We start from the raw sequence: 23683 nt of genomic DNA on the forward strand, positions 1-23683 counted from the left end.
GAGTTTATTTTTGTGTATGGTTAGAGGGCGTGTTTTAACTACATTGATTTACATGCAGCTGTCCAGCTTTTCCAGCACCACTTGCTGAAGAGGGAAAAATTTGCATTTAAATAGTGATCCATCTGAAAATTTATTTTAGTGTAATGTAAAGTGGGGAGTCAATGACATTGAATGCTTGCTTCAAGCGAAAGTTTGCTACCTTTCCATAATATGAAATTTAACTGAAACATGTCTGCTCAATCAAGGACTACATTTTCTAATTCCTTTGACTTATGTGTGTGGCCACGTGACCAGTAGTCACTACAAAATGTACACGGAAGTGATGTGTGTCACCTGTAGGCCAAGACATTTAAGAAGCTCTCTGTCCCATCTGCCATCTAGACACAAGCAACAGAAGAGGCCATTTGGATTATGACACCAGAAGTTGGCAGGAACCTGGGTCCCTGAATTACTGGGGTCAAGATAGCCACTCACTGACCAGGAGCATCAACAGTGACTGTTACACAAATGCAAATTAGACTCTCATTGTGGTAAGTCACCAAAATGTTGGGATTTATTTATCAAAGTGGCCAGTATGGCTTCACCAATGCAGAATCTGATCGCTGAGCACTTGTGTCTCAGCACACTTCATTTTATTCAGCAAGCACTCTGCCCACTGCCAGTGTATTTCCTGAGCCCCGCAGGACCAGGAACTTCTAGAGTTAAATTTCCTCCAAAAAGAAGCACAGAGACCAAATATTATCATCCACTTTGGAAAACATTTTCCTTGTATAAACTGCCATACAATTCCTTTATTATCTTCCATTCATTATCAAGATTAATAAAGCACACTTATAGAAACAAGCTCAACAGTTATTGGATACCACATGAATATTATTCAACTTACTTGTTGAATTATAACCTGTTGAATAAGTTAGCTTGTCAACTTGTATTGACAAGCCTAGATCCAAACACTTCAACCATATACTGATAATATATAACAAGAATATAAATTCTCTGCTTTGTTTCCTACACCCTGAAAGGAGAAATCCTTATATTTGTTAACTCTCAAAAGGGATTAAATTTTTTACCTTCTATAATACAAAACTCAATAAGAGGAGGTTGTATGGTTCCAATGTAATTTCCTTGCAGACACTAAAGATGATGTGTACTCATTTGCTACGTAAAGGAGAGATTAGAACTGAGTAAGATTTTTATATTTCTGTGCTGTAATGTGTTTTTTCCTAAGGGGATATATGCTTATGTGGAAAATCTTCAGTCTTCCCAAGCTGATAATATTCTTCATCAGCAAACCCTTCTTTCTCACACTCCCTGCTCCATTTTGTACCACTGTATTGAGGATTCAAGTCAGTTGTTGAATCACTAAAATTTGCCATTTCTCAGCACAATATGTGCTTTTTATCAAAGATGTTCAGTGATTGCACCATATTACCCACATACAATTGAAATTTTTACATCCTGTTGTAACAGTGCATTTGAATTACAACATGAAAACTAAAGACAGATTATCTCTAAGTTGTTACCTCAGAGCAGTGACTTTGTAAGGTGTTTCAAACAGAAAGGAGCCATTTGTTCCTTTCCCTTCAGAATTGAGTAAAATAAAAATTTCTCAGAGATAAGACCTGTATTGATGATGAAACGATTCACTTTATTCCAATTTAATGTTGTTTCTTTTAACACGGTTGTATTATATATGCATTGTAACCCTTAGTGCATTTTTAGTTTTTCTCTGACTTTGCCTTTTAATAAATCACAATACTAATTTATTACCTTACCATGAGAAATATAACAAACAGGGCAGGTTTTCTTCTGTGGATTAACATTCTTCCTATATAATAAAAGTGATGGGGGGAATCACAGTTCTACAATTTAAAAGATTTTAGTCCAGTGGTTCTTCATGTTTTGGGATGTGAATATCTGATATGTCACCTCTCCTCAGGCAAAATGTACGTGTGTATGTGTGTATTCAAGGATTTTCCTGTTTCCAAAAGCTCCTGGCCCCTGTGGACTTCACATTGGCTTAATTATTTGGAGAAGGGAGTACAGTGCAGAGTCTTTGATACCTACTCTGCCAGTACTGCAGATGGGTGAGCTGTGTGATTTCATGCCTACTTTTTTTCTTTGAATTTTCACTGTGTGAAATTTGCATGTGCAATATGAATTGGGATAAACCACATTCTGTAAACATTAATATAAGACTAAAAAACTCAGCCCGGGAAACCTGCTCAGTAAATCCGTGATAACATCGCCTAAGACAAGAAGTTCTGTTTGTGTCATTTGTACCTATATCTAGCCCTTTACCTTGTGCAGTGGTCAGAACACCAGCTCCATAGTCAGGCACCTGTGTTCACCCTTTGCTGGGCAACATCTTAGGTGTGTGACCTTGGGCATTTAAATGGGCATAATTAGAACACCTGCCTTTAAGGAGCTTGAGATAGTGCTGCTTTTATAAGAACTCAATCATTATTCAAGAAACAATAAATTCCTATGCCAGTATTTGCAATATTTAGAACAATTACTTTGGCTGTGGGAAGCCTTTCTAATCTCTGTGCCAAGTTGGTGAAACAGACTTGTCTAGAAAGAGTTCCTAGACTCCTCTGTGTTGTCCTGACGGAGCTCTCTTCTTCTGGCACAATTCCTTGGAAGCGTGGGGTGAGGTGAGGACAGATGGATCCCTACATGGAACCAACCTCTAGTGACTTCCTGTGTGTGCACACTCAGGTATGTCTGACTCTTTGCAACCCCATGAACTGTAGCCCACCAGGCTCCTCTGTCCATGGCATTTCCCAGGGGATCTCTCCGACCCAGGGATCAAACCCACATCTGTTGCATCTCCTGCATTGGCAGCCGGATTCTTCACCACTAGCACCACCTGAATCCTAGAACATGGACAATCTTCAGTGCCTTCCAAGCCTGCAGATAAAAATTATGACACATTCTGCATTCCCTTTCACAATCCGTAGTTTGAATTTGAGGTCGTTAGATAGAGTTCTTGGTTTTGACTTTTTTTGGAGAACTTAAGTCTACTAAACAAAACACTTTGTGACAGCACCACAAAAGTTTTTAGAAGGAAGATTTCAGGACTTGAATTTCAGCTTTAGAAATAAGATATCTAGAAAGAAACGACAGTTCATTTTCCACAAATAAATTTAAATAATTACAAGTTTTAAAACTTTCCAGAGTGAAGCTCTGGGAAGTGACAGCATTTGGGCACTAGTTTTGATAATGGATAATTTAAACAACATGTGGTAACATTTACAAAAATGTGTAAGTGATCAAAATTAATTCATTAAGCATTTGTATTTCTGTCATGTACTTGCATACGTGTTTCCTGATTCTACAGGATCAGTGGTTCTTTTCATGACACAGCATGCAGCAAGCAGATGGAAAACATTAACTACTATTTTCCATAGTTGTTAAAAATATTTTTTAATCATTACTCTCTATATATACATATTATACTAAATTACAATAGAGAAAATATTCATGATAAAGTGGACCACTGGTTGGAAAAGAAAAACAAACTAGACTTTAAAAGGAAAATAAATATGAGCTGGATCTTGAGTAGTGATTTTAAATTAAAAACCATGAAGAAATAAAATGATAGGGATTAGATTTTGCTTTCTAGTGTCCTTATACAACATTTCTATGTAGTTTTAGCATCTACAGAGCCTGGGCTATATCTGATACTTACAAATCACCTCTTGACAGCTAGTAACGATTTTTCACCAATGCAAACCTGATAACTAGCCAATAAAGCAGATTCCAAACCAGCTGGTCTGATTCTATCATTGGTACTAAGTTAGCTAAGACCTCCATTTTTAATCTTTGTCATATTTTGAGGATCCAAGAGATGCCAGAGTTTGATCCCTGAGACAGGAAGATCCCCTGCAGGAGGAAATAGCAACCCACACCAGTATTCTTGCCTGGAGAATCCCATAGACAGAGGAACCTGGTGGACTACAGACCATGAGGTCACAGAGTCAAGTTGGATGCAACTGACCACAGCATGCATGCTCGTGTGTGTGCGCGCGCGCGCACACACACACACACACACACACACACACACACAGGTATACTTCTTGGCTTGCTATTTGTATTTTCTTTTGTCTGTTCAGTAGAAATAGTTGCTGTGAGCCTATAACCTCTATAACTCTCAGTGACTAGCAGTCAGTTCAGTTCAGTTGCTCAGTCGTGTCTGACTCTTTGCAACCCCATGAATCGCAGCATACCAGGCCTCTCTGTCCATCACCAGCTCCCGGAGTTTACCCAAACCCATGTCCATTGAGTTGGTGATGCCATCCAGCCATCTCATCCTCTGTCATCCCCTTCTCCTGCCCTCAATCCTTCCCAGCATCAGGGTCTTTTCCAATGAGTCAACTCTTCACATGAGGTGGCCAAAGTATTGGAGTTTCAGCTTCAACATCAGTCCTTCCAATGAATACCAGGGCTGATTTCCTTTAGGTTGGACTGGTTGGATCTCCTTGCATTCCAAGGGACTCTCAAGAGTCTTCTCCAACACCACAGTTCAAAAGCATCAATTCTTCGGCACTCAGCTTTCTTCACAGTCCAACTCTCACATCCATACATGACTACGGGAAAAACCATAGCCTTGACTAGATGGACCTTTATTGGCAAAGTAATGTCGCTGCTTTTTAATATGCTATCTAGGTTGATCATAACTTACCTTCCAAGGAGTAAGCGTCTTTTAATTTCATGGCTGCAATCACCATCTGCAGTGATTTTGGAGCCCAAAAAGATAAAGTCTGACACTGTTTCCACTGTTTCCCCATCTATTTCCCATGAGGTGATGGGACCAGATGCTGAAGTCCTTGTTATCTGGATAACTGTCTTCTTACACCTTTGCAGTACCACCCGCTGATTAATAAATGTTAGGAAATTAGAACTCTCTTAGGTTAAAAAAAAAACTCTTTTTAAAAAGTACTTTAAAAAAGTACTTTATTAAATGTATACTGTGCATTCTTACAAGACAACTTATCTTTGGAAGATCTTGGGTGTAGCTGGGCCTTGAGAACTTCTGGAACCAAGCCTTGAATGCCATCAAGATTCCCAGTGGCTTATCCTTTTTTTTTTTCTCCAAAAATATACTACCAGATCTGAGTTTGAATCTTAACAGTATTCCAATTCTGGTCCTAAAAATCTAGGTAAAGGACACTGATTGGCTTAGCCTGAATCATGTGCCTGCTTATAGACAGGTCAACTCAGGCCAGGAAATGAATTACCGGAGTTACAGCATCTTGTCTCCAGGGAGCGCTCTTGGCTCCAATCAGTGGTATCAAGGAAGTGGGATCATTCATCTCCCACCATAATCATGAATTACTGGAGAAAGAGTAGTTCTGAGAAAAGTGTATTCTGGATGAACAGTTGTCTTACAGGTCAGTGTGTGACCAGATTCAAAATTTGCTCTCCATGTTTTCCTAAATCACCATTCCAATCTCTCCTTTCCCCAACCATGTAGGAACAAGTCAGAAATTTTAAAGCAGTCTAAAGAATTAGTCTTTAGATTTTACCCGCACATCTTTATACCAGTACTGGGATTTTTTTAAGTTTTAATTGTATAGTAGATGATACATATAAAAGTTCATAAGTGACATTGATGTAAATTAGGAAACATAAAAATAAATCCCTGTGAATCCATGACCTAAGTTGAGGAAATAGCATATTACAAACACTGCTAAACCCGCAGGCTAAACACTCTGTAGCCTTCCTCAAAAAAGTGAAGTGAAAGTGTTAGTCGCTCAGTCGTGTCCTACTCTTTGCAACACCGTGGACTATAGCCCACCAGGCTCCTCTGTCCATGGGATTCTCCAGGCAAGGATACTGGAGTGTGGAGCCATTCCCTTTTCAAGGTGATCTTCCCCACCCAGGGATCGAATCCAGGTCTCCTGCACTGCAGGCAGATTCTTCACCAGGGAAGCCTCCAACACCTTACTTAATACAGTAGATAAGTATTACTACAGTTCCCCTTGTTGGCAGGAAGACAATGGAAATAGTAAAGGAGGTAGGCTCTGGATCAGAATTCTACGTTTTCCACTTACTACATGCATGAGATTAGGCTAATTACTTCATTTCCCTATACTTCTCTCTAGTCTTCACCTGTAAAATGGGATTAAATTGTTTACTTTAATAGAAATAGTCATTAACAAGGGACAAGTTAAACAACTGTCTGCCTTGGGCACAGAAAAAGAGATCGGATTTTTGGTTCTCAAATGGAAATGAAAGGAAGAGTTCTCCTGTGTTTCTCTGGCAATAGAAGGAAAAAGCTGATTACATTTCACTTAGAAAGTAAAAGATATGAAAGAATCTGAATATCTTTCAGTGATGTCCATTTCCTAATATATATTAATTTTATTTTCTATTACCAGGTATACACACTTCTACTTTGAAAATATACTTAGGAAAATGGATACAAAATCAATGAAATCATCCCCTGGGGGGAGAAACTGCATTTTATAATTTTATTTAATGTGAATTCATGTGAAACTAAACTGTAGCCATGTGGACACTAGTGAAATTAAAAGCATTGTCATGTAGTGACTATTTGGGCCACCTTTTGGGTCCTTTCAAGGATCTGTCTGCAAATACAGGCAGCAAAAGTACTCAAGCGTTTGTGAGGTCTTGGTGATGTTTTTTGTGTCCATAATGTTTCTTTCTACTGGGTTTTCTTTGTGGATCCATGATGTAGCCCCAAAGCAGAACTTAGTGTATTTGTTGAAGAACTTTACACACACACACACACACACACAAAGCCTGCTCCATACAGTAATGGTCCCCAGCCTTTTTGGCACCAGGGACCAGTTTTGTGGAAGACAGTTTTTCTATGGATGGAGGGGTGGATGGTTTCTGGATGATTCAAGCGCACTACATTATTGTGCACTTTCTTTCTATTTTTATTGCATCAGCTCCACCTGAGATCACCAGGCATTAGATCCGGGACGTTGGGGACCCCAGGTCTAAGAAGCTCCCATGAGTGCTTTCTCTTGGTCCAAACAAGGTAACTCTCACTGGTGGCAAGAGCTGCAAGGGAGGGTGGGGGTAAATGCCCTAGAGATTCCGGCTCTCCCCCTGCCTCAGCGGTCAATTCATTATTTCCTCTTGGTGATCTTTTCACAATCATGAAAGAAGTTTATATCTGACTAGATATATCTGACTAGAGCTGACAATGCAGTTCTACTGGCAGAAATGACATTTGGTCGTAGTACAGTTACATGCGTCAAATACACACACAAACGTCTGATAGTAATGGCTAACATATGTTTAACATTTATTTTGTGCTCTTTCTATTTTAATTAGTCATCTGCAAAACAGCTCACTGGAGTTTCCCTGGTGGCTCAGTGGTAAAGAATCTGCCTGCCAATGCAGGAGACATGGGTTCCATCTCTGGTCCGGGAAGATCCCACATGAGGAAGAGCACCTAAACCCTTGCACCACAACTATTGAGGCTGTGCTCTAGAACCCAGGAGCTGCAACTACTGCAGCCCACACCCCCCAGGCTCTTAAGGAGCCTGTGCTCCATAAGAGAAGCCACTGCAATAAAAAGTCTAAGCACTGCAACTAAAGAGTAGCCCCTGCTTGTTGCAACTAAAGGAAAGTCTGCACAGCAGCTAAGACCCAGCTCAGCCAAAAATTCAAATTATAAAGTACAAAACAGCACATTGATGTGGTTGTTACCATTAGCCCCATTTTACAGATGAGGAAACGGGCCTTAGAGATGAAGTAACATGTCCCAATCTATCCAGCCACTCAGTGGGGCAGCTGAAAATGATGTTCTCCAGTCACAGCCATAAGACCTCCTAGAGCAGCCGGTATGGTCTCCCAGGCTTCCGGGCTCTTAACTAACCCCAAATAAGGCATAGAATACCTCCTCCTCAGCAGCTTCTCAGGAGACCCAGCACATTGCTAGGCCCTTTGACAGAGAGGAATTAATGTCTGTCCTTGATGAGCAATGTCCTAGAGGCTTAGAGAGTTAAAGATACTTGACAGTTGGACTCAGCCAACTGGCAGTTTACTCACCTGGCAGAATCTGGTCAATGGGAAAAAGAAAAGAGCCACAATTAGCGAATAAAACGACCTTTCCTTTTCCTGAAAGTTATTTTGGAAAAGGATTCTACTTTTAGAATATGTAAAATCTAGAATCAAAAAAGACCTCTAGAAGCAAAGAACGGATCAATTCTAGTTGCTTTTTATTTTAAGTGAGTTCTTGAACGTGAGTCTTTGTTTTAAAATGTTATATACATTTTGAAGTTTTACAATAACCAAAGGTGGCTGGTTTTCAGGTCTTAAACTTCTCCAAAATGAAAGGCTTGCCTTGAAATCATTTCTAGCTTAAAAAAAATGCTTCAGCAAGCCCTGACTTAGGAATCATGAGCAATCTTGCTCTTTCTCAAATGGTTCCACTCAGAAGTCATTGCAACTTACTCCCTGCCAAATGGCTGGGCTACTCTCAACCCTGCTGCCTCCCAGAATTCATCTCCAGGCAAATTTGCCTTGTGGCCTCTCCCAGTTGATCTGCTTCTGTGCTCCTGAGCAGGGGGACAGATCCAGAGGCTGTAATACACTTAGGCAGTATTTTCCCTTTGGACTGCCAGCCTGATTCAGACCCAGGTGGGTGGTGATTCAAGTTGAAACAAACATGGGCTCGGTCCAAGCCTTTGGTTTTGATCTGTAGGAAAACTTCTTTGTAATGTGTGCCAGGGAAAAGCAATTTAAAAAATAATAATAATATGTAGGGAATTGTTACATAAGACCTAAGACTGCTTTAGGGTCCCTTGGCTGGGCTGTTTAAAATGCTGTATTGCAAGGAGAAAAATGTAAACTGGAGGAATATTACAACTAAGTTTTGGTATAAAAACAGCCTTTTAAAGGAAGTTGGAGTTGAAGTGCTCCTTGTAAAGGACTTTGAGGCCATCATCCTTCAGCTTCTCAAGAAGTCAGCCCAGTGGCTGATGTTGGTTTCTCCCAAACTGTGAGCATGTTGGAAGGTGATTAATTACAAAGCCAAGAAGAATCTTCTCATTCTTGTTCTCATCCTCTTGCAAGAAACTTCTGCAAGGCTTTAATGTCTGAGCCACCAGGGAAGCCCATATGACTGTATAATGTCCTTTAAAAGAAATTAGCTATAAAAAGAGATGTCTTGAGTTCTAAATTGATTTATCTGCAGTGCTTAGTTGCTCAGTCATGTCCAATGCTTTGCAACACCATGGACTGTAGCCTGACAGGTTCCTCTGTCCGTGGAGATTCTCCAGGCAAGAATACTGGAGTGGGTGGCCATGCTCTCCTCCAGGGGATCGTCCCAACCCAGGGATTGAAACCAGGTCTCCCACATTGCAGGCAGATTCTTTACTCTCTGAGCCACCAGGAAAGCCAAAATTGATTTATAGTTTAGGCAAAGTTTTATTTGGTACAACATAGGCCCAAATTGACATCAAGATCATTTATTTCTCTTTGCCCATCATTCAACCAATTTTAATCTATAGAATGAGGCAGATCATTGTAAAAAATTACTCAAGTAAGTCTCATTAAAATTTTATAAAACATGAGTTGTTAAAATGATTGCTTCAGTTCTCCATTTGTTAATGTAATGCTGACATATCATTTATGGAAAATTATTTATACTCCAGTTTTTCTCTGGTTAAATATTTTTATTATTAACATTATAAAGTATATTTAATGCTCATAGGTCCTGAAAATGTGCATAATAACAATCTGCTTAAACTAATTTTTGTGGGTCTTAAAATTTATCATTAACAAGCAAAATCAATACCTTAGGTATTGAATCTAGGTGGAAGGTGTATGGAAACTTCCTGTAAAATTCTTTCAACTTTCCTATATATATGAATTTAAGTAATAAAAAGTTGTCAAAAAAAACAAACTAGACTTGCCTGATGTAATCTCTCTAACTTTTTCATTAAAATACCTGGGAAGATACACAAAAGGCCAACAACTGGAAACAGTGCTGGAAACTCAGGGGGAAAGAAAAGGCTGTTTGCAGCATTGAAAGACAAATGCACTATTGTGTCCCTGGGGGTGGGCTGAGGGACACATTCTAGGGCTCTGTGTGCTGTGAATTCTAAACTAAAGCAGCAGGGCTAACAGCAATAAAGCAAAAGGCATCGATTCACCTGATCTGCCTGCCCAGAACCAGGAACTGTCTTGGACTAAAACACCAAAGAAGCATTCAGCCATTGACTTCTGCGTATGAGCTCTGTTGTGAGCTGGACAGAGCTTTCCTACTGACCCACTCCCAGGCCCACCAACTGCTTCTTTCTTTCCAGATCTATCCAGACGGTAAAACTTCTGCCACAGTGCAGGCAGGTAGTAATCTTTTTCAATATAAAATGATTTTTTAAAGAATATAGTCAAGAGGAAAGAAAGAAAGAGCCCCAAGGATAACATCTGTAGGGGTTATGCTCAGTTGACACAGCCCTGACTCTTTCTGACCCCCATGGACTGCAGCCAGTCAGCCCCTCTGTCCATGGAATTTTCCAGGCAAGGATACTAGAGTACATTGCCATTTTTGATTCCAGAGGATCTTCTTAACCCAGGGATTGAAGCTGTGTTTCCTGCTTTGCAAGCAGATTCTTTATCACTGTGCCACCTTCCCAAGGTCACCAGAGAGCTGGAAACAGGGGCCAACTCTTTGTTGCAGCTGAAGAGCCTGCACTCTGAGAGGAAAAGGCTCTGGTTCCCTTAGGGCAAAGGATTGGTGACCATGACTTGGGTTTTAAAGCCAAGCTTTTATGCCACGCAAGTCTAAAGTTACGTATTTATTATCCTTTTGATCCCTTCATTTTGTCTTAAGAGTCTTGCTTCTGCTTGGTATCATTTCCCTTCAACCTAAACCCTGTTAGCTTTTTTTGCAGTGACTGTCTGTTGGGAAAGAGTTCTTCCAGTGGTACTCTGTAATGTCTTTACCTTCATTTTTAAAGGAGATTTTCAATGGATATAATAGTTTAGCTTGTCAGCTTTTTACCCCCCTAATTCTCCTTTCAGGACTTTGAAAATATGGTTCTAGTGTTTTCTGGTCTTCATGATTTCTGAGAAAATTTATCGTTTCCCTGAAAGTGAAGATTTTTCACCATCTGGGTGCTCTTAAGATCTGTTCTTTGTCTTTGCACTTTAGTCCAGTTTGACTCTGGTACTTCAGGGCTTCCCAGGTGGCATTAGCGGTAAAGAATCCACCTGCAGGAGACGCAAGAGATGCGGGTCAATCCCTGGGTCAGGAAGATCCCCTGGAGTAGGAAATGGCAATCTGCTCCAGTATTCTTGCCTGAAAAATTCCATGGACAGTGGAGCTTGGTGGGCTACAGTCTATGAGGCCACAAAGAATTGGACATGACTGTTCAACAGTCCTACCCCAGCTGTTTTCTTTGTGTTTATCCTGCTTGGAGCCCACTGAGATTCTTGAATCTGTGGGTTGGTATCACTAATCAACTGAAGAAATTTCTCAACCATTTTTTCTTCAAATTTTTCCTATGCTCCGCTCTCTTCTCCTTGGATCTTTATTACATGTACTGCTGCTGCTGCTGCTGCTAAGTCGCTTCAGTCATGTCTGACTCTGTGCGACCCCATAGATGGAAGCCCACCAGGCTCCCCCATCTCTGGGATTTTCCAGGCAAGAACACTGGAGTGGGTTGCCATTTCCTTCTCCAATGCATGAAAGGGAAAAGTGAAAGTGAAGTTGTTCAGTTGTGTCCAACTCTTAGCGACCCCATGGATGGAAAATCCTCCGTCCATGGGATTTTCCAGGCAAGAGTACTAGAGTAGGGTGCCATTGCCTTCTCCAATTACATGTACAGTGTTTGGCTATTGTTGTTATTATCTTGAAGAACTCAGTTTCTGTTGCTTTTTAACCTCCTTCCCTCCCTCTATTTAGTTTAATTTTGAATCATTTCAATTGACTTAACTACAAGCTTCACTAATTTTTTTTTCTCCGATGTGTCCAGTCGGCTAAGTTCATTGAATGATTCTTTTATCTGTTATATATTTTCTAACATTCCTATAACTTCCAGTTCTCTGTGAATTTTTCCCATCTACTTGTGCAGTGTCCATTGTCTACCCACTAGAGCCCTTAACATTTTTTATTTATTATAGTTATGTAAAGTCTCTGCCTGATAAGCCCAACATCTGGGCCATCTCTGGGTTTGTTTTTATTGACCATTTCTGTTTTCAACCCTAGCTCATATGTTCTTGCTTCTTTGAATGTGTCTTAACTTTTGATATTAGAGAAGACATGGAGAGGGATGTTAATAATATTTATTTCCAGAGAAATGCATTTCAGTTATTCAATAAGGCCCTCTGGTTAGGGACCTGAGTTCATCTAATCTGTGTATGAGTTAGTTGCTCAGTTGTGTCTGACTCTTTGTGACCCCGTGGACTATAAGCTGCCAGGCTTCTCTGTCCATGGAGTTCTCCAGGCACGAATACTGGAGTGGGCTGCCATTCCTTTCTCTAGGGGATCTTTCTGACTCAGGGATTGAACCTGGGTCTCCTGCATTGCAGGCAGATTCTTTACCATTTGTGCTACCATCTAATCTGTGGTTGAGCTGAGTATGGACTTTGTTTCAGGTTTGCTAGATTCAGGTCACTAGCTTCAAATGTTTAGAGAGAAGAGCTAGCATTTTCCCTTCAGCAGGACATGGGACCCTACAGTTCTCTTGTTCTGTAGCCAAGTTACCCAGCTTGCTAAATCATGGCAGATGTCTCTCTGCTCTACAGGCTAACTGCTAGCTTTTGGGGTCCATGGGAAGGTCTCTTTGCTTTTCATCTGTGATTCCCAATCAGGGCCTCAGGAGGTCTCTCTGCAGCCTACCCTCAGGCTTTGGAAGCCTATGCAGTGCTCTCAGTGAGGGACTGGTGTCAGCCCTCTAACATCCCTTAGCCATAGGAAGCTGCCAGCCAATGCTTTACACTGAATGAAACCTTCAGAAGTTTCTCTCAGCTCTTCTTGCCTGCTCCCAGGCCTTGGCTCAGCTGCTGCTGCTGATGCTAAGTCACTTCAGTCATGTCCAACTCTCTGCAACCCCATAGATGGAAGCCCACCAGGCTCCCCTGTCCCTGGGATTCTCCAGACAAGAACACTGGAGTGGGTTGCCATTTCTTTCTCCAATGCATGAAGGTGAAAAGTGAAAGTGAAGTTGCTCAGTTATGTCCAACTCTTAGCGACCCTATGGACTACAGCCTACCAGGCTCCACTGTCCGTGTGATAGCAGTGTGTATTCAGTGAAAGCCCATGGGATAGAGTTGACAGGACTATGAAGACTTGATCTGTGGATAAGGCTCCTTGGGATTCCAAGCTGTCATGACACCCATGTGATGCATTAATATAATGGGATACAACTAAAGTTGTCTTCAAGGAAATACTGCACAGACTCTTCCAGATAGCAAGAGATAATAGGAGTAAGAAGAGGGAAGACTTACTTTGTGAAAGTAGCTTAACTTTGATACTAAAGTCTGACACGGGCAAAACAGGAAAGGAAACTCACGTGCAAATCAAAGTGAGTAACATGTAAAAAGGATCATCCATTATCACCAAGGAGGGTGTATATAAAAGATGAAGATATATTTTTAAATTAGTTTTGTATTTATTTTTGGCTGTGCTGGGTCTTCATTGGTGCATGCAGGCTTTATCTAGCTGTGGCGAGCAGGGGCTACTCTTCTTGCAGTGTATGGACTTCTCACTGCAGTGGCTTCTCTTGTTACAGAGCATGGACTCTAGGATACATGGGTTTCAGTAGCTGTGGCTCCTGGGCTTAGTAGTTGTGGTTCCTGGACTCTAGAGCACAGGCTGAATAGTTGTGGCACATGGGCTTAGTTGCTCTGCAGCGTGTGGAATCTTCCCAGACTAGGGATCAAACCCATGTCTTCTGCATTGGCAGATGGATTCTTTCCCACTGAGCCACCAGGGAAGTCCAAAGATGCAGATTAACATTAGAAAAACAATAAATGTAATTAATTAACAAATGAAATAAATCCTATAATTACCTCAACAGATCCAGAAAAATGTATTTGATAAAATTCATTTCCATTTATAGTTAAAAATTCCCAGAAATTGTGAAGAGAAGAAAAATTATTTGTAGAAAACCCAGAAACCTTCCACAAATTTCAGATATAATGATGAGTCATTGGAAGCTCCTCTTTGAGTTCAAGAAAACACAAGAATGTTCATTATTACTTTTTCAATTCAGCATTTTAGTAGTGCTCCTAGGCAGAGCAATAAAGCAAGAGGAAGGCACAAAAGTTTGATGACTGGAAAGGAAGAAATAAAACTGGCATAATTCAGGTATGACATGGTTGTGTTTGTAGATGAAACAATGTAATTCATAAATAAAATATTAGAATGCAAACTAGTACAGCCACTATGGAGAACAGTGTGGAGATTCCTTAAAAAACTGGGAATAGAACTGCCATATGACCCAGCAATCCCACTGCTGGGCATACACACCGAGGAAACCAGAATTGAAAGAGACACGTGTATCCCAATGTTCATCGCAGTACTGTTTACAATAGCCAGGACATGGAAGCAACCTAGATGTCCATCAGCAGACGAATGGATAAGGAAGCTGTGGTACATATACACAATGGAATATTACTCAGCCATTAAAAAAAAATACATTTGAATCGGTTCTATTGAGATGGATGAAACTGGAGCCCATTATACAGAGTGAAGTAAGCCAGAAAGAAAAACAACAATACAGTATACTAATGCATATATATGGAATTTGAAAGATGGTAATGATAACCCTATATGTGAAACAGAATAAGAGACACAGATGCATAGAACAGTCTTAAGGACTCTGAGGGAGAAGGTGAGGGTGGGACGTTCTGGGAGAATAGCATTGAAACATGTATATTATCGTATGTGAAACAGAACACCATTCCATGTTCGATGCATGAGACAAATGCTCAGGGCTGGGGCAATGGGATGACCCAGAGGGATGGGATGGGGAGGGAGGTGGGAGGGGGGTTCAGAATGGGGAACACGTGTAAACCCATGGCTGATTCACGTCAATGTATGGCAAAAACCACTACAATATTGTAGAGTAATTAGCCCCCAACTAAAATAAATAAATTAAAAAAAAAAAATTAGAGTCAGTAAGAGAGTTTAGCAAGGTAGCTCCATATAAAATCAGTATATAAATTCCAATTATATTTCTGTAAAGCAGCAAATTCTTAAAATTATGATTTACAATAGCATCAAATAAAATAAATTACCTATGAATACATCAGACTAGGGATATAGAAAACCTTTAGAGGAAAAAAAAAAAATTTCAGAGGCATTTACCAATTTAAATGGGCTTCCTAGGTGGCACAGTGGTAAAGAATCTGCCTGCCAATACAGGACATGCAGGAGACTTGAGTTCAATTCCCGGGTTGGGAAGATCCCCTGGAGGAGGATATAGCTACCCACTCCAGTATTCTTACCTGGAGGATTCCATGGACAGAGGAGCCTGGAGGACTCCAGTCCATGGGGTTACTTAAGAGTCAGATATGACTTCATGACAAAGCAACTTTGGGAGGTGGTTTCACACTACTTGTTGATGTTCAGGATATGCTTACCAGGTATGACACAGAAATTTCACTCCTAGCTATACCCTGATACATACACAAGAAGGTTCACAGCAGTGTTTTTGATAAAATTACCCCAAACTGGAAACAATTCAAATTATCATCACTGGCAGATAGGATAAAAATATTGTGGGATTTTTATAAAGTACAATTTTTATAGCAATGAAATTGGATAAATTACAGCTGCACACAAAGTAGATGCATCTTATTTAAAAAATTAAGAGCAAAAGAAAATTTATCACCCCACTTAAGAAATTTTAAAACAAGCAAAACTAAACACATTATCAGGGATACATGCATGTATGATGATAATATAATGTAAAGTAGGAAATGATTAGCATAAAAGTCTGGATAAGTGGTATCCTCTCATGGATGGGAGGGGAGTTGGGAGTAGGAAAGACAGCACAGATGAGTCACTTCTATGTCAGAAAATTTCTATTTTTTGACCTGGGTGGTGGTTGTACTGGCACATGGTTTTAAACTATTTGTTAAACTATACAAGTGCATTTTAAACATAGGTAATATTTCACAATAAAAATATGAGTATGTGTGGGTGTGTGAGAGACAGAAAGATTGATTGATTGATTCTTGGTTTGCTTTATGTGGCCCCAAGAAACTTACTGTTCACTGAAGCAGGCATTTTCCAGCAATAATAAAAATTTTTGCTCTCTTAGAAAATGGGCTGAAGATGAGAAAAGAAACATTCAGCCTTCCCAGGTAGCGCAGTGGTAAAGAATCCACCTGCCAAGCAGGAGATGCGGGTTTGACCCCTGGATCAGGAAGGAAATGAAGAAGAAAATGGCAACCCACTCCAGTATACTTGCCTGAAAAATCCCATGGACAGAGGAGCCTGGCAGACTACAGACCTTGGGGTTGCAAAGAGTCAGACATAACTTAGAGACTACACAACAACAAAGAAATATTCAGTTATAAGAAAAGCAGTGTGTAGTTCACACATAGACAAGGGTTGAAATGCTAAAGAGCCTATGAACTTCAGCAAATCAGTTTCATTCAGTGATATTCTTGCCCCTATGTTTAATCTGTGCTGAGTTTTTCAAAGTTCATAGTGGCTTCTTAAATATCTGTCTCCCAGTTTTCTCTTAGAAGTTGTTGACTGGAGGAAAAAAAAAAGCACAACCTAAAAATTGAGAGTTATGTTTTATTCAGCAGACACTCTGAGAACTTCAAGCCTGGGAGACAGGACTCTCAGATCACTCAGGGAACACTTTGAAAAGGTGAGTGGACAGCCAGGATAGATAGCAGTTCTTGCAACAAAGACCAGGGAGTTGGAACTTCAAGAGATTACTGGTAACTAAAGAAAAACAGACATCTCAAGGTAAATAATTTAGCTCTTTTTTTGTATGGGAAGATGCAAGAGTCTGGGCTCACTGAAATCATTGCTTTGATCTGCACCTCAGCTAATGGGGTCAATATCCTATGCTTTCTCATCCTGAGTCTCCTTGGGATACATTGTTGGGGCGGGCAAGGGTGGTGGTGGTGGAGTTGGCTGCAGCAGTTGACCACTAGATGGCAGGCATCCTTCTTCCAATTGAGTTCCCTCAGGGTTCATTGTCACTGGCTGTATCATGATGACTTGATGGCTTCAGTATGCTTTGTTCACTGATATGGCAGGCGACATTTTTTCCATGGACAAAGTAGATGAAATTAGAACAAAATAGTTTTATTTTTTCCCCAGCTGAAGCTCTCTTATTACAGGAGGCAGTTAATGAATCCTATGTCTTTGAAGCTGTGAGTTTACAAAGTATGGTAGCAAAAAGCAGTAACAGGATAACTCTTGAGTGTTTTTATAAGTTGTTGTTGTTTAGTTGCTAAGTCATGTCCAATTCTTTGCCACCAGGCTCCTTTTTCCATGGAATTTTCCAGGCAAGAATACTGGAGTGGGTTGCCATTTCCATGTCCAGGGGCTCCTCCCAACCCACGGATGGAGCCTGTGTCTCTTGTGTCACCTGCATTGGCAGGCAGATTCTTTACCACTGAGCCACCAGGGAAGCCCATTTCTAGAAGTTAGACGGTGCATATTTTTATTTCAGCACCTCTCCACTGCTGTGGGAATACTACATTCTTGGTTTTGTTCTTCACACTTATAAAGATAAACTGTAATTTTGTAACTATATATATAAAAAAAACTGTAACTTTAAATAGCACTAAGAGTTCACTGTGAAACTTTTAACTCCCGTGAAAACAAACAAAAATAAAACTACCTTCGAACACATGAACACAATAAAACTCTCATCAAAATGACTTCCTATAACTGGAACAAGTATGACTCCACATTCTAAGAAAGTGAAAAAGATCTGCATGTTCTGTTGAAAATAATCACGATGAACATTTGAGTAAGAGGAAGTTAAGGGAACTACAGATCCTTTCAGGGGAGAATGAATAGCTAAGAGAGTTAATGTAGGGTAAGTTTATGCATTCAGGCCATGATATTGCTAACTTAGAGCAAGCTGTCTTCAAATGTTTAAAATAATTGTCCTGGAAAAAATCAATTAAATCAAGTAATATGGTTTAAATTAGAGTAGTAGAGTAAAATTAGGCAAAAACAAAATTATATATTATTTTACTTACAGGCTAATTGAAAAAAATCTTTCCAGGATGATTGATTACAGTATGAAAATGACTTTTTAGGAAACAAATAATTTTCTCGAAGATTTTTATAAGACTGCTCCTTTTTCAGTTTGGAGAACACCAATGAGTTAAGGTCTGTTTGTTCTGGTGAAGGATCTTTTCCTCTTTTTTGCATCCCTACTATGCCAAGCTGGCACCTCCAGTTCTTCACCACTGAGACAAGGAACTCAAATCAAGAGAACTGGAAGGAAAGGACCATAAGGTAAACTTTGCATGTTTGTGTACAGAACTCCAAGAACTTCGATCTGGATCCTAAGCACGTAATAGCCACATAATTTAGAACAAGACACTCTAACTTTATAGGTCTGTTGCTTTGATCTGTAAGCTAGGGATAAAATTACTTATCTTGCCTACATCATTGGGTTGTTAAAAGAATCCAATAAATAACATGCCGTGAAAATACAAAGTTAAGGAGAGGATCATTATTACTCTAGGACAACTCCAGGCTGCCTGTTCCACCCCTCTTTCTCAGCATCCTTTGTCCTGACCCAGCTCTGGTCTTGCTGTCAGAGCTCCAAGCTCTATCACTTGAGCCAGTCATAGGATAGCAGCAGTAGTGGTCTTGAAGCCACACTCCTTGGATGAAATTCAAACCTGCTGTATCTCAGATGGGACTTGAACTCACAATCCCTGGGCTTAAGAGGGCACTTGAAGCCACAGTTTTCTGATTGAAACTGCATACCTGGTCTCCAGACTTCCTGAAGCTCAGGTTCTTTATGTTTCTGCAAAGAAAGATTTCATTGACAGGCAAAGTGACAGGTAAGAAGTGCACTTAACATTATAGGATGATTGTGAGAGATCCAAGAGGGCAGGCAAGAGGATAATGCCCCAAGAGCTGAGTGGACTATAGTTCTGTAATCAAGAAAAAGTAGAGAGGGTGAGAGTCTTTCATCATTTTGGGAATCTTTCATCATTAACTCCTTCTTCCTCATTTTTGGAGTCTTTCATCATTAACTTCTCCTACACATTGGGCAAGGGAGTTTTTGACCCTGTTTGGCCCAACCAGGACTGTTACAGAGCTATGGAAATGAGCAAAAGGGCAATAACATATACTAAAACATGGTAAGTTATCTCAGGGTTCAGGTACAATGTCACCTTTGCCCTATGTTTCTGCTCTTAGTACATGCAGAAAAAGCCTCTTCCCAAGGATCATTAGCATGCAGACTTCAATGGGCTAGAGATAAGTCTCATTCCATCATTGTTTTATCATTTGGGGGCATGTCTCCTGCTTTTGCTGAATGATTTTGTTGCTAAGCAAGCCTCCTTTCTTGAGTGATCATTATACACATTTTCCATACTTTTCTCTCTACTTGTGATTCCTTAGTGAGATTAACTATTTAATCACCCTCTTTGTCCATTTCTAAGGCCCACTTGACTTCACATTCCAGGATGTCTGGCTCTAGGTGAGTGATCACACCATTGTGATTATCTGGGTCATGAAGATCTTTTTTGTACAGTTCTTCTGTGTATTCTTGCCACCTCTTCTTAATATCTTCTGCTTCTGTTAGGTCCATACCATTTCTGTCCTTTATTGAGCCCATCTTTGCATGAAATGTTCCCTTGGTATCTCTAATTTTCTTGAAGAGCTCTCTAGTCTTTCCCAATCTGTTTTTTTCCTCTATTTCTTTGCATTGATCGCTGAGGAAGGCTTTCTTATCTCTCCTTGCTATTCTTTGGAGCTCTGCATTCAGATGGGAATATCTTTCCTTTTCTCCTTTGTTTTTCACTTCTTTTCCTTTCCCAGCTATTTGTAAGGCCTCCTGAGACAGCCATTTTGCTTTTTTGCATTTCTTTTCCATGGGGATGGTCTTGATCCCTGTCTCCTGTACAATGTCACGAACCTCTGTCCATAGTTCATCAGGCACTCTGTCTATCAGATCTAGTCCCTTAAATCTGTCACTTCCACTATATAATCATAAGGGATTTGATTTAGGTCATACCTGGATGGTCTAGTGGTTTTCCCTACTTTCTTCAATTTCTGTCTGAATTTGGCAATAAGGAGTTCATGATCTGAGCCACAGTCAGCTCCCAGTCTTGTTTTTGCTGACTGTATAGAGCTTCTCCATCTTTGGTTGCAAAGAATATAATCAATCTGATTTTGGTGTTGACCATCTGGTGATGTCCATGTGTAGAGTCTTCTCTTGTGTTGTTGGAAGAGGGTGTTTTCTATGACCAGTGCGTTCTCTTGGCAAAACTCTATTCGCCTTTGCCCTGCTTCATTCTGTACTCCAAGGCCAAATTTGCCTGTTACGCCAGGTGTTTCCTCACTGGAAAAGGTCAGTTTTCATTCCAATCCCAAAGAAAGGCAATGCCAAAGAATGCTCAAACTACCGCACAATTGCACTCATCTCACACGCTAGTAAAGTAATGCTCAAAATTCTCCAAGCCAGGCTTCAGCGATACGTGAACTGTGAACTTCCAGATGTTCAAGCTGGTTTTAGAAAAGACAGAGGAACCAGAGATCAAATTGCCAATATCCGCTGGATCATCGAAAAAGCAAGAGGGTTCCAGAAAAACATCTATTTCTGCTTTATTGACCATGCCAAAGCCTTTGACTGTGTGGGTCACAATAAACTGTGGAAAATTCTGAAAGAGATGGGAATACCAGACCATCTGACCTGTCTCTTGAGAAACCTGTATGCAGGTCAGGAAGCAACAGTTAGAACTGGACATGGAACAACAGACTGGCTCCAAATAGGAAAAGGAATACGTCAAGGCTGTATATTGTCACCCTGCTATTTAACTTGTATGCAGATTACATCATGAGAAACACTGGGCTGGAAGAAGCACAACCTGGAATCAAGATTGCCTGGAGAAATATCAATAACCTCAGATATGCAGATGACACCACTCTTATGGCAGAAAGTGAAGAAGAACTAAAGAGCCTCTTGATGAAAGTGAAAGAGGAGAGTGAAAAAGTTGGCTTAAAGCTCAATGTTCAGAAAACTAAGATCATGGCATCTGGTCCCATCACTTCATGGGAAATAGATGGGGAAACAGTGGAAACAGTGTCAGACTTTATTTTTCTGGGCTCCAAAGTCACTGCAGATGGTGATTGCAGCCATGAAATTAAAAGACGCTTACTCCTTGGAAGGAAGGTTATGGCCAACCTAGATAGCATATTTAAAAACAGAGACATTACTTTGCCAACAAAGGTCCGTCTAGTCAAGGCTATGGATTTTCCAGTGGTCATGTATGGATGTGAGAGTTCGACAGTGAAGAAAGCTGAGCGCCACAGAATTGATGCTTTTGAAGTGTGGTGTTGGAGAAGACTCTTGAGAGTCCCTTGGACTGCAAGAAGATTCAACTAGTCCATCCTAAAGGAGATCAGTCTTGGGTGTTCATTGGAAAGACTGATGTTGAAGCTGAAACTCCAATACTTTGGCCACCTCATGCGAAGAGTTGACTCATTGGAAAAGACCGTAATGCTGGGAAGGATTGGGGGCAGGAGGAGAAGGGGACGACAGAGGATGAGATGGTTGGATGGCATCACTGACTCAATGGACATGGGTTTGGGTAGACTCCGGGAGTTGGTGATGGACAGGGAGGCCTGGCGTACTGCGATTCATGGGGTCACAAAGAGTTGGACACGACTGAGCGACTGAACTGAACTAAACTGAACTTTGTCCATTTAATCTGTCCCTATGAGTTGGACAATTGGAGATGAAGAAGCTGAACAGAGCAGTCCTAATGGCTTAGTTCCCTGTAGCTCAGATAGTAAAGAATCCACCTGCAGTGCAGGAGACCCAGGTTTGACCCCTGGGTCAAGAAGATCCTCTGGAAAAAGGAATGCAACCCACTCCCTTATTCTTGCCTGGAGAATCTCATGGACAGAGGAGCCTGACAGGCTACAGTCCGTGGGGTCACAAAGAGTCCAACACGACTGAGCAACTAACACTACACTACTGAATGGCTTAGTTACCTCCAGTTACCAGCTATACTCTGTTAAATTCACAACCAGAAAGAACATTCCTGACAATTATTCTCTGATAGTAGAAATGTTTCTGAAGAATTTTTTTTTTTTTCCTAGCTTGAAGTCCTCTCATTCTGATTTCTAAAATGAAGACCCGGGATTGTTATGAAAGACGACTCTTCACTCTGGTAGAGAAGCCATCACCTTCTCTACCAGAAAGAGCTCCATCCATCCTCATAGTTGAATCATGAAATGAGTATGGGATGGTGGAATTTGGTCTACTGAATATTGTTTGAGATAGGTAGCACTGTTCAGGCCTATGAAATTGTGACATGTTACAAAATAAAATATATCCTCTAGTGGGTTGTGGAAGAGTGTCTAGTGGCAGTGTTTTCTAGACTTTTCTGGGCAGAACACAACCTTTGTATTGCTATTACAGGTGAAGAATTTATATGCCTAAATATATAATTATAGGGGTCAACTTAGAAAGGAATTTTCCCATTCATTATGAGAGTTCACAGGCCTAGGAAGGAATACGTTAAGGTTCAGGAATGTTAATAGGTACTTGGGCATCAACAAAGTTGAAATCAAGACTAACCAGACTAACTTGCTTTACTGTCAAAACAGGATTTCTCAACAGTGGTGCTGTCCACATTTTGAGCTGAATAATTCTTTGATGTAGGACTGTGTACTGTGTATTGTAGGATGTTCAGCAGCATCCCTAACCTCTGCTAACTAGATGCCAAAAGCATCTCCTACTAGTGAAAACCAGAAATGCCTCCAGGCATTGAAAAGTCCACTAGGAAGCAAAATCAATTCTGGTAGAAAACCACTGGACTAAAACCATTCATTTCACTTACTGCATAAAAATACTGTTTCTACTTCTAGAAGTTTTCTCTCTTAAAGTAATATACTTTACAAATAATCAGCAAATGTTAGTTCTCACTAATTTAACCAACAATGTTTATGACTTTCTCTCTCTGTAATCGCTCAGTCGTGTCTGACTCTTTGTAACCCCATGGACTGAAGCCCACCAGGCTCCTCTGTCCATGAAATTCTCCAGGCAAGAATACTGGAATGGGTAGCCATTTCCTCCTTCAGGGGATCTTCCCGACCCAGGGATCAAACCCAGGTCTTTTGCAAGGCAGGCAGATTCTTTACTGTCTGAGCCACCTTTAGGACTTTACAAGTTACCAAATACTTGTAAAAAATACTTCTACATACAATATTATGAGGTGAAAGAAGGAAAGGAGGTAATGTTTATTGGGTATTTACTATGTGCCATTTGCTAAAGGACTTACTTCAAATATATTCTTCTACTTAGATCTTGGATAATTTCTACAGGAGAGTTATTTCCCTACATTTGTAGATGAGGAATCAAGCTTACAGATGTTAATCTTTCCCCAAAACTCTAACTTAGCATCTTGATTTCAACTTCTACTTATCCCACATAACAGCTGCCAGTGAGGCACTGACCTCTTATACCTGAGGGTGAAAATAGCAGTTATAATCCACGTGTTAGAATTAACTGTC

General features: G+C 40.4%; 1 long non-coding RNA gene across 2 annotated transcripts; it reads left to right on the forward strand.

Annotated features, from left to right (window-relative positions):
- Positions 1 to 22256, forward strand: LOC145533459 (uncharacterized). Of its 2 annotated transcripts, XR_014074096.1 has the most exons (4): positions 1 to 530; positions 1940 to 2087; positions 6924 to 7015; positions 16756 to 22256. It is a non-coding gene; the product is annotated as an uncharacterized LOC145533459 (long non-coding RNA). The 2 variants fall into 2 exon arrangements; XR_014074095.1 differs by lacking the exon at positions 1940 to 2087.
- Positions 22257 to 23683: the final 1427 nt, after the last annotated feature.

The sequence above is a fragment of the Giraffa tippelskirchi genome, chromosome 13, assembly GCF_054371585.1.
Source record: "Giraffa tippelskirchi isolate mGirTip1 chromosome 13, T2T-mGirTip1v1.2.pri, whole genome shotgun sequence".
NCBI lineage: Eukaryota > Metazoa > Chordata > Mammalia > Artiodactyla > Giraffidae > Giraffa > Giraffa tippelskirchi.